This window comes from Polistes canadensis, unplaced genomic scaffold, assembly GCF_001313835.1.
Source record: "Polistes canadensis isolate GaletaPanama2010 unplaced genomic scaffold, ASM131383v1 scaffold_22, whole genome shotgun sequence".
Classification (NCBI taxonomy): Eukaryota; Metazoa; Arthropoda; class Insecta; order Hymenoptera; family Vespidae; genus Polistes; species Polistes canadensis.
The window spans coordinates 166,664-177,410 of record NW_014569569.1 but is presented as its reverse complement, the minus strand read 5'-3'; the positions used below and the strand labels follow the sequence as shown (position 1 = coordinate 177,410).

Genomic DNA, 10,747 nt, shown 5'->3' with positions numbered 1-10,747 from the left:
TAAGTATGTAAATAGATGATATATATATATATATTATCATTATTATATACAGACACATATGTATATACTCATATACATATATATCTATGAATTTTGATTTAAGTGAAATATAGGGATTGGTGCGTTTTGTGTACGTGCTAGCTCGTAGTGTGTGTATGTGTGTCTGTGTGTTTGTGAGTATGTGTATGAAAGTATACCCGCGTATGTAGTAGAAGCATCGTGTCGAACCGAACCTGACCGGTATTATTTCGTCGTTTACTACTCTTTTTTTTCTTTTTTTCTTTTTCATTATTTACCACCCTTCTTCTCTTACATTTTTCTCCCTCCTCTTATATCCTACTCTTCTTATTCTTTTTCTCTTCTTAATTTCTGACTACTCATTTATAATTTCATATTTATATATTTTCTTTTTTAATCTTCTTGTATGTTTCATGTTCATAAACGCACAATGAATCAACCATATCCCATGTATCACGTGTACGTTTCTCGAATATCCATCTTTAATAAGATTATTAAACGCTTAATTTATTTTTTTAATCTCCTTTCAATGCTTTCTTTCTTTTCTTTTTTTTTTTAATTAGGTCGTTTATTTTTTTAGTATTTTTTTAATGTTTTTTTTTTTTTTTTTTTAGTTTAGAGAAAAGAAAAGAGAGTCATAAAGTCTAATATAAGAAGCTTCCTAGCTTTACGAGTTTACCTATACAACGAAACGAAACAATGAACGAATACAATAACCCCTTTCTGTCTTTTTCCTCGTTTTTACTTTCTCGAGTCTCTACGATCACACGATCAGTGTTTTTTTGTTTTTTCGTTCATCGATGTTCAAATTTCAAACGAGACGAATAGTTCTTGTAGAACAAAATATTATCAAATTTGTATGAATTGTTTCGCGAAAAAATAAGATACGTTCGTTATAAGAGGTATCTTTAAAATAACAATTCTCGTTCGATAATATATTTAAATATAAATTTTAAAATATTCGAAGTGTAACATTTAACGTATCGTATTAACATACCTTTAAGTATAATAATCTCTCTCTCTCTCTCTCTCTCTTTTGTTTTTTCTCTTTCGTTATATTTACTCATGTAAAAAAAAAGAAAGAAAGAAATAAGAAGAATCAGAAAGGATTAATGGCGAGTAAATGGGAAGTTTTGTGGGTGGCAAGCCAGTGGTGCGGCTTTTCGAGGACAACGACCTCTCTTGCACCTTGCAACCTTCCCCACAACTCCCACAGCTTATCCACTTCCTTTACCGCTACTTCCTCGTCTAATCATATCACATTTTATTTAACATTTTACTTACAACATATCCTTTGGCATTTTAATCATGTGGGTGTAGGTTGATTTGGTAGGAAGGTAAGCACTTACCTTCTTGTAAATTCTCTGATACGATAGTGTGTACGATCGATCGATCTTATGAATATACTACAACGAATTTTCTCGAATCTAATATAAGTAAGCTTTTATTATTTTAATACGATTCGAATTTCTTATCGATTATTTATTTAATCGGTTTTTTTATATTCCTCGAAGTTTCCCTTGTTTGTCGTTTAAATATCATAAAAATAACAAATAAAAATATATATTTATATTAATAAAAGTGCAAGGAAATTGATAAAATGAGATAAAAAATTATAATAAAACTTACACCCACGTTAAATTAATAAACGATTTGTTAATAAAAATAACCAGTTGGGCCCATAGATATTGAAATTTAATTAATTTGATTTATTTCTCTCTATCTCCAATTTTAATAATGAATAAATGGAAAATAGTTAAATAGACCGTACACGTAATATCGTGCTTATTTATATTATTAAAAAACAAAACAAAAATAATAATAATAATAATAATAATAATGCAGGTTCGTTTCTTTGTTAAATCAGTTATTTTTAGTTCAGTCAGAGGGTAATAGAAAATGAAAATGTAAATTTTCCAAATTTGCTTTTTCCTTTGATCTCTTATAACGTTTACATTTAATGAATTTTCTTTCGTCCGACTAGCAAGGCTCATTACTACTGGCAAAACATCTTTTTCCAAAGTATAGCACTCGTTAGCACGTTTCTCCTAAACTCTTCGAGGTCGATCGTTCTTCACTTAGGATTGCGAACGTCAGCTTGAAAAATCTATCATCTATCGTTTATTACTAACTCTCTCTTTCCTTTTTTTCTTTTTTTTTTTTTTTCCTTCCTTTCCTTCTCTTTTTCTCCCTTTTTACTCTCTTCTACGTTTATCCCCTTTTAGTTTCCTTCTCTAGATCACTTTTCTACCACGAGTATACACCCCTCTTCTACTTTACTCAAGTCCACTTCAAACACCTTTACACCTTTCTTGCGAGTTTATGTTACAACTATAATGTTAGAGTATACGTAATGATTATTATTTTAAAACGTACCACTCATTTTCTTCTTTATCTTCAAATTTAACAAAAATAAAGAAACAAAGAAATAAAAGGAGAGTGTGTATCTTTATCAAATTGAATCAATTTTCAAAATTCTTTAATTTTTTTACGAGTTTAACGTAATGTTAAAGTATACGTAATGAGTATTATTTTAAAACGTACTACTTACTTTCTTCTTTATCTTCAAATTTAACAAAAATAAAGAAAGAAAGAAAGAAAAGTAGAATGTGTATCTTTAACAAATTCAATCAATCGTCAAAATCTTTGACTTTTCATGTAAGCTGATGTTACAATTATAATATTAAAATACACGTAGTGATTGTTATATATTAATACACATTCACATATTTTATTTGAAAATTTTCAAAAAATACAAATTAAGAGACAGACATAATGTATATCCTTTTTCAAATTAAATTAATATTCCTTGTATAAAATTAATATGAAGAAGAATTTCTGAAAAAAATGTTTTAACTTATTCGAAATATTACATTCATTGAATAGTGAAGTATATTATGAATAAGTTTTATTATCATTTTGTAAGAATAAAAAAAGAAAGAATTTTTAATCTTTTTCTCTTTTGTGAAGGAAAAGAAGAAAGTAATAAAAAATAAAGAAAAAGAAAAGAGAGAGAGAGAGAGAGAGAAAAAAATGAAAACACAAGGAAAAGAATAAGGAAAATGCCTGTAAGTCTTTTGTAGAAAATTGTGTAATAAAAAGGTGAACTTCTTCGAACTGTCTAGGACGTCGGTACTTCCGATTTTTATTTAACTTCATCGTTTCTTTCTCGTAGTAGGATATTTCGTTATCGGAAAGCAGTAGTCGCCTTGCTAAAACGATGTTCGTGGATATCGAAATAAATGACTTTAGAGATAGAGACTATATATTGTATATATATATATATATATATGTATACAACTGTGTATGCATATAAATTTCTATTTTTATTTTTTTATATATGATCTTTTTATTCAAACATTCTCCTTCAACTATTTCACTTTCGACCATCATTATTTCGTTTTCGACATTCATTACTAGTTTCGCGAGAATTGAAAAAACAAATATATTAATAATAAAATTACATTTAACATATTTTTTTTTAAACGTATCAAACGCGCACACGATGTTTCTTTTTTTTTTTTTATTTTTATTTTTAATTATTAATTCTCCGTCAATGTTATTCCAATCGTTCATTAAATTTATCGAACAGTATAATCATTAATGTTACTTTATTTTATCTTCTTTGTTTCTATTATCGAAATGAATTATTTGACCGATTGTCGTTAAGTTTAGTATACAAATTAATCGATCTGACGATTATTTGTGATCCTTTTTTTATATTTTAGTATTAATTTTTTTCTCTGTTTTCCTGTAAAAAAAAAAAATCGGAAATCAAAGAAATTATTTTCTATTGCTTAATCGATGCAATTTTAATCGGCGCTAGATTTCTTTCTTTTTTTTTTTTAAATCCGTTTCCCTTGCTTCTACTTTAAGTGTGTTCTTTTTTTTGGTAATTCAAAAAGATTCGCGATCGTTCCTCGAAAAAAAGAAAATACCCCCTCGTAACATTTATTTATATCGTAAAATAAGAAACTTATTAACGTTTCTTTATTTCCTTCCATTATTTTCATTACCTCCTTTACTTTTTCGTTTTAAGGTTAAACAATAAACGTTAGTTTCGCGTAAATTAAATAAGGGTAGAACATCGTTGACATTCACCATTAACCGTAAGAAACTTTTATCAAAGTGAACGGTTCATCTTTACGAATGGGAAGGAGTTTAAATTGAAAAGAAGAAAAAATTAGAAGAAGAAAATGATGACGATGAAAATATCGAAAGAGAAAACGTTATCGTCATAATTGTTGTTCGATATATGAGTAATCTTTAATAATTTGTCTCTATTCCTCTCTTTGTACTTTTTGTTTTTAATGATTACATTGTTAAAATGTTCGAGGTGATATTACACGAACAGTGATAAATTTGTTTTAACTAGAAGGGAGGGATAGTGATGGTGGTGGTGGTGGTGGTGGTGGTGGTGGTGTGACGTTAAGGTATTTCAAAAAAAAAAAAAAAGAAAGGAAAAAGAAAAATCGGAGCGATAAAGTATCACCTTCAACTATATCGGTCGTTCGAAGTTTACGATTTGCAGTAGGAAGATACCTTCTTGGATTGTGTGCTGACGTGAAAGATTTACTTGGATTTAAGAAAGAAAAAAAAGAGGAAATAAAGACAAGGGACAACCAAAATAAATAAATAAACAAATAAATAAATATAAGAAAAATCAAAGAATATATTTATCATTCGATAAATCGTTAATCAATATTTTGTCCTTTTAGAATTTATTTTAATTACAAAAATTGATCGCGCGAATTTTTGTCATATATCCGTTTGAAAACAAACGAATATTGAGATAAGACGAAGAAAAAAAATAAAAAAAAGAAAAAAAGGAAAAAGAACAAGAGAAAAGGAAGACAATAAAAATGGAAGAAGACAAAGAAAGACTCGTATATATTTTCAACGATATTAATTTGCCAAAACGTTGTAATCAAAATAATTTATCGAAGATTACCGATACGAGGAACGGAGATACGAATTATATTAATTTCCATTTGAACTTTGGTGATTACAAGTATGAAATTAAATGGACAACAAAATAAGAGATCGTACGCGATCCTTAGTCTCGTTTTATTAGCAACAATAACATTTTGGAAGAAGAAAAATAAAGGATCTCTCTATTCCTTTTTATTTCAACTTCTTCTTCTTCTTCTTCTTTTTTTATTTTCTTTCTTTTTTTCCACTTTTCTATCGTCCCGTTGCTTTTTTTCATCCTACCTACCTAGGGACAACAAAAATTATGTTCTATCAAGTTGGAGCAAGACGGGAAAGGGTGGGGGTGTGGGAGGAACACCAACCGTATGAGGTAAGAATACAATTTTTTTACGAGTAATAGAATTTAATGAAAAATATTCTAGTACCGGTGCGAGGGGGGGGGTGGGAGAGAAATGGAAGAAAAAGTATGTGTATGTGTGTGTGTGAAAGAGAGAGTGTTCTCTCTTATTTTTTCTCATTCGTCATTTGCGTTCTCGTTTTTGAAGAGAAGAACGTCGACTTGCAGTCGTCTGGTTCGTTTGTTCGACGTCTGGCATTACTTTTCTATTTCTATTTCTCCTTATTCTTCTTCTATTTCTTCTTCTCTTTCTTTCTTTTTTTTTTTTTTTTATTATTATTTTCCTTTTTTCTACAATCAAAAAGGCCCTCGAAAAAAGAAGCTAAGTAAATGTGTTCTTTTCTTTTCATAGAATAAACGCTAAGGGAGGAACCTTTTTCTTAATTTTTTTTCTATTTTATTTTTCATTTTCTTTTTATCTAGGCTAATATATTTTTTTTCTTTTTTATACGATTAACTTGAGTATATTTAAATTAATGTAATAGGAGAAAAAATTCATATTAAATTACGGATGTTAAGAGCAATCTTTTTTAATATTTACAAGAAAAAAAAAAAAAGAAGAAGAAAAAACGATTAATATTTAATGAAAATTTAAACGTAAAATATATCTATATATATATATATATATCTAGTGACCATTTAGTTTTTACGTAATATAATAATATTAATTATTACAAATTAATTAATACAAAATACACACCGATCAAATAAATTTGCAGAAGGGATAATGTACGCGCGTGTTTATAACTTATGTTAGTTCATTATAATCGACACTAAGTCTACGTAGATAGTTAAATGTAAGTTAAATCTCAGAGTCAAATCGAACGCGACGGGATGGTGAGGAATCTTAAGTGGGAAAAATGCTTCCTACAACCTCGGGCAATCTTCCAGCTGGTTGAGTGACGAACAGTTCCGACCTACTTTTACTTTTCTAACGCGAATTCTGATCTTTTTCTTCTCTTTTCTCAGAAATGAACATCTTCAAGCGTTATGCCCGTTTTATACACAATTGATATTAGAAGGGTAAAAGGGGTAGATGAGGAAAATGTGAACGAGAATATGAAAAATAGATATTAAATATTTCAAATTAATTTCTTACCCATCCCTTTCTCTCTTTCTCTTTCATTATTATTATTATTATTATTATTAATATTAATATTATTATCATCGATTGACGGTTTATATTGAAATTCAGAAAAGCCACTTCGCGTGTACACGAAATTTAATCCAATTATTTTATGATTATTATTTTATTATAATATTTTATTAAAAATATATTATTACCTTTAATAAAATAATATTATATAGATTGTGTGGTATTAAACTATTATTATTATTATTATCATTTGACATGTGTAAAGATTTTCAATTAGATAATAACTGAATATCGAAGGAAAATAAAACACAATTTATTAATAGATAGCAATGAAATGTTGAAACGTTATGTTTTTGTAAAATAAATGTATCAATAATAGATAAATAATTCATTCGATATACGAATAATAATTTGTTAGAATAATTTTAAATAGAGGTACAATGTTTTACGTAAGGATTACATATTATATATACATACATTGATATATAAGATACATATTAATTTATGCATATAAAATATTAACAAAATTCATATTAATCAATTTAAAACACCGATCACTTTTATACATCAAAAAATAAATTCAATATAATATAATATTATTCTAACCATTGGATCGAGAATGTTGAACAAAAGAAAAGAAAAAAAATACAGATCAAATAAAAATCATTCCTAAAAAAAACGAATCGATAAGAAATAAAATATACCCTTGAAAATCTAACGATAAGGGAACAAAAAAAAATAAATAAAACAAAGAAAATAAGTAAACAAACCCAAAGGAAAAGTAAAAAAAAAAAATGAAAGAAAGAAAAAAGTAGGAAGGAAGTAAGTAAGTAAGTAAAGAAAATACGTGGTGCGATAAAAAAGAAGGGCCGCCGAGTGCTTGACGCGACTAAGAAAAGAGGATTTTGGCGATGAAACGATCGTCCCTTAAGGGCTCGTAGTAGTCCCTTCTTCGCTCTTCGGTTCTCCCGAAAAAGGTAAAAGAAAAAAAAAATCCTCCTCTTTTGCTCGCACCTTCAATCTTATCCTCATGTCAGGAAAAAAAACCGTCCGTGTGTGTGTGTGTGACGTGTGACTTGGGCACGACGTTCGCTCGCATCAGCGAGAAGAAAGTGGAACGGGGTCGAGTCTGGGTTCGAAAAGTAAGAGGAGTAGGATGTGGGAGGGGGAGGGGTTCGGAGGTGAGGATTAAGGGCCGCCGGGTGAGGTTCGTCGCGTCCTTCCCCCCCCCGTCCCCCCTTCGAAAGAAAATTGCCGCGAGGTTTTAAAGGCGAGCTTTTTAACTTCCTCTACGACGTTACGTTTTTCGCAAGAGCTTCTACTACCATCTTCCACACACCACCTACCCTTATTTTTGTCTCTCTCTCTCTCTCTCTCTCGTTCTTTTTCTCATTCTCGAATACCGCCACCACTACCACCCCTACGCCATTTTTCTTTCCACTTCCTCTTCCTGTTTTTCCCCTACTTTCCTTCCTTCCTTCCTTTTCTTTTTCTAAACGCAATATCCTTCTATACCCAGAACACGCTTCGTTATATCCCTTTTTTTGAGTTCGATCAAGAGAACCCGGGAAAGAGAGTACAGGATGGGAAATAGTGTAAGAGGGAGTATATAAAAGAGGTAGGATCATTTTTAACGGGAAAGTTAAAAATTTTGATTAAGTTTTCTTCATAGGACGGATATTGAGAAAATGTTGTGCAGGTAAAACGGGGATAATAAGAATTCTTAATATTCGACATTGAGAATATGAATTGGGAGAAAGGTCGTTTTGTATCGTCGATTAAAATCGTTTTACCTTTGGCGAAAGGAAAATTGCTATGCAACGTTTATGATAAACAAAAATAAAAGAAATAGAAAGAAAAAGAAAAGATGGAAATACATGAAGAACAAATAATTGAAATTCTCGGCAAATAATTTTGTCCCAAGTCTTTCTCATATTTTTGTTCTTTATTATTTTTACTCTTTTTTTTGTTATTTTTTGATCGTTATTAGATATTCTTTTTCATCTTGATCGAGTATCATTTTCATTTTTTTCTTTACCTCCATTTTTTTTCCCTTCTCTTACCCTCGAAGTTTTTATCTTCCAATACGATCGTTCGCGATCGAGCCAAGTTATTTACGAAAAATATTCGATATTCATATTTTCCATCTTCGAGTTCTTTCTTTCTATTTTTTTTCTTTCTGTCTTTTTTTTTTTCTTTCAAAAAAATGAAGTTCTTTCGTTCGGTGCTTTCTTCCTGTTCCTTTTTTCTTTTTGTCTTCTTCTTCTTCTTCTTCTTTCCTTTTCATCATTTTATTTCGTTCCCTTCATTTTCTTCCACCTGGAAGAAACGTCACGGGTTATGAAAATATATTTCACTTTTATGCATGTACGAACCTCGGCAAAAGTAAAACGTCACGAACGTTACGTTCATTACGATTCCTTGGTTGAAAGTAAAAGAAAAAAAAAACAACCAACCCGGGATTTATGGGTCTTTGTAATTAATAAAAATAGCCGGAGACTGAACTTTATTTTATTAACTTTTAAATTATGATTTTTTTGAAAGGAATAATTTAACGGGAAATATTCCTAAGTCGATGATCCGTCTTTGAATAGAATTTTTGGAATAATTCATTAATTCATTCAAGAAATTCAAGACAATATCATTGGTATCGTATTGTTTAACGACTTACTTTTTTATTATTAAAAGATATAATTATTTATTAATTAATATTATTATTATTAAAAGATACCCCTTTTTTTTTTTTTATTATCGCAATTCGAATAATTTTCCTTTCCCTTCTTCTTATTATTTTTCTTCTTTCATTTCGATTGTTACACCTATTCGTTCCGAAATCGCGAAGAAACGGGTAGAAATGGTTAATGCCATTGAAAAGGAATATAAAAGGAATATAAAAACGTCATTTCTCGAGTAGTTCGGTACCATCTGCGGTTGTCGTTTATGTGCCATGACGTTTTATCTATCTACGTATTCAAACTCGTATTCACCTTTTCTTTTCTTTTTTTTTTTTTCCTTTTTTTTTTCGACTCCTGCACGTTCGTTTCGTTTACGTCGAATAAAAACGACTGTTCTCTGAAAGACAGACAGACAGACAGACAGAAAAAAAGAAAGAAAAACGCATGAAGTTTAATTCCGATGCGATAGAGTACTTGGATGAATTCCTTCGAAATTATCTTCCAATATGTATTCTAATATTAAAGTTATAAACATCCATTAATTTACTGGTTAAATTCGTATTACAATACGTAAAATCGTATAGGTATTATAATTTTCAATGATTCAATTCAAAGCTCCTAGATCATCTGAGAAAGGGGTAAAAGTTTCTTACACACAAGTGTCACAATAAATCGTAATTATATTTCAAAATTTTCTAGATCTTTTTAATAAAACATTTTTCAACGTGTAACTTTCGTATGAATTTTTTGTTCCATTTAATCGACCTCACATTCGATAATACGTACTAGCGAGTTCAGTCCTAATATTTTTCGACACCCTGTATATATGATGAACTAAAATTGAATTAGGAACTTTGAAGAAACCCTAGTATTTTGTTATTTTTGTTCGATTAAATGATCAGATCTAACAATTATTTTTCGTTCCCATCAATTTCGTATGCTTGTTTGAATTTGTTTTTGTTTAATCTCTATCGTTTTTTTTTTCCTTATTTCCCCATCGAATTTTCTTCTAAAAAGATTTATCTCAGGTCATCGTCGTTAACTTAATCCAAATCTCATTCGTTCTAATGAAATCGTTGTTTTTCATCAATGAGAAAACTAACTTCTATCGATTCGCATTAATTAAGCATTCGATTCTATGCTCGATCAACGCTAATTTACATGTTTAAATTATCAGAGAATATTTTCGAGAAAAGAGGGAATGAAAAAAGAGAGAGAGAGACAAAGTGAGAGTGAAAGAGAGAAAATATATGTTCTCAAGTTTTCTTCCATCGAAGTTAACGAGAACGAAGTTTTATGAGATGCTTAGAAGGGAAAGAAGATGGAAATGGAAAGGGTGGAAGTATGCTATTCGTGTTGAAAGAAAATTGATTAACGAATGAACTTTCCTGTTAGTATACGTGTATAGTAACTCTTTTAGAAAATCGATGTAAATCATGTATATAAAGGAGTAATCAACTTTACTCTTTTTTTATTTTTAATTTTTTCTTAGTAATTATTTTACTTTTCAGACACCCGTCGTGATTTGTTAAATACTTTTCTTTTTAATATTATTACTAAGTTTACTCTTAGGGAAGTTGTTTTTTTGGACGGGTTTAATTAAGATGAACACTATATTTATCCGTTGAA

At 29.4% G+C, this 10,747-nt stretch overlaps 1 protein-coding gene across 7 annotated transcripts in view; it reads left to right on the top strand.

Annotated features, from left to right (window-relative positions):
- The window catches only part of LOC106794042 (serine-rich adhesin for platelets), a 146,933-nt gene that overhangs the window by 37,082 nt on the left and 99,104 nt on the right, over positions 1 to 10,747 (top strand). Inside the window, exons 1-2 of one of the 7 annotated variants that reach the window (XM_014761435.1) lie at positions 86 to 240; positions 4,148 to 5,320. The exons of 1 other annotated variant lie outside the window; for it this stretch is intronic. The gene's annotated coding sequence lies outside the window, so the exon portion shown is untranslated. Of the gene's footprint in view, positions 1 to 85; positions 241 to 4,057; positions 5,321 to 10,747 lie in introns of those variants that run through there. 5 more of the 7 variants (XM_014761436.1, XM_014761437.1, XM_014761434.1 and 2 more) reach the window with 5 other exon arrangements.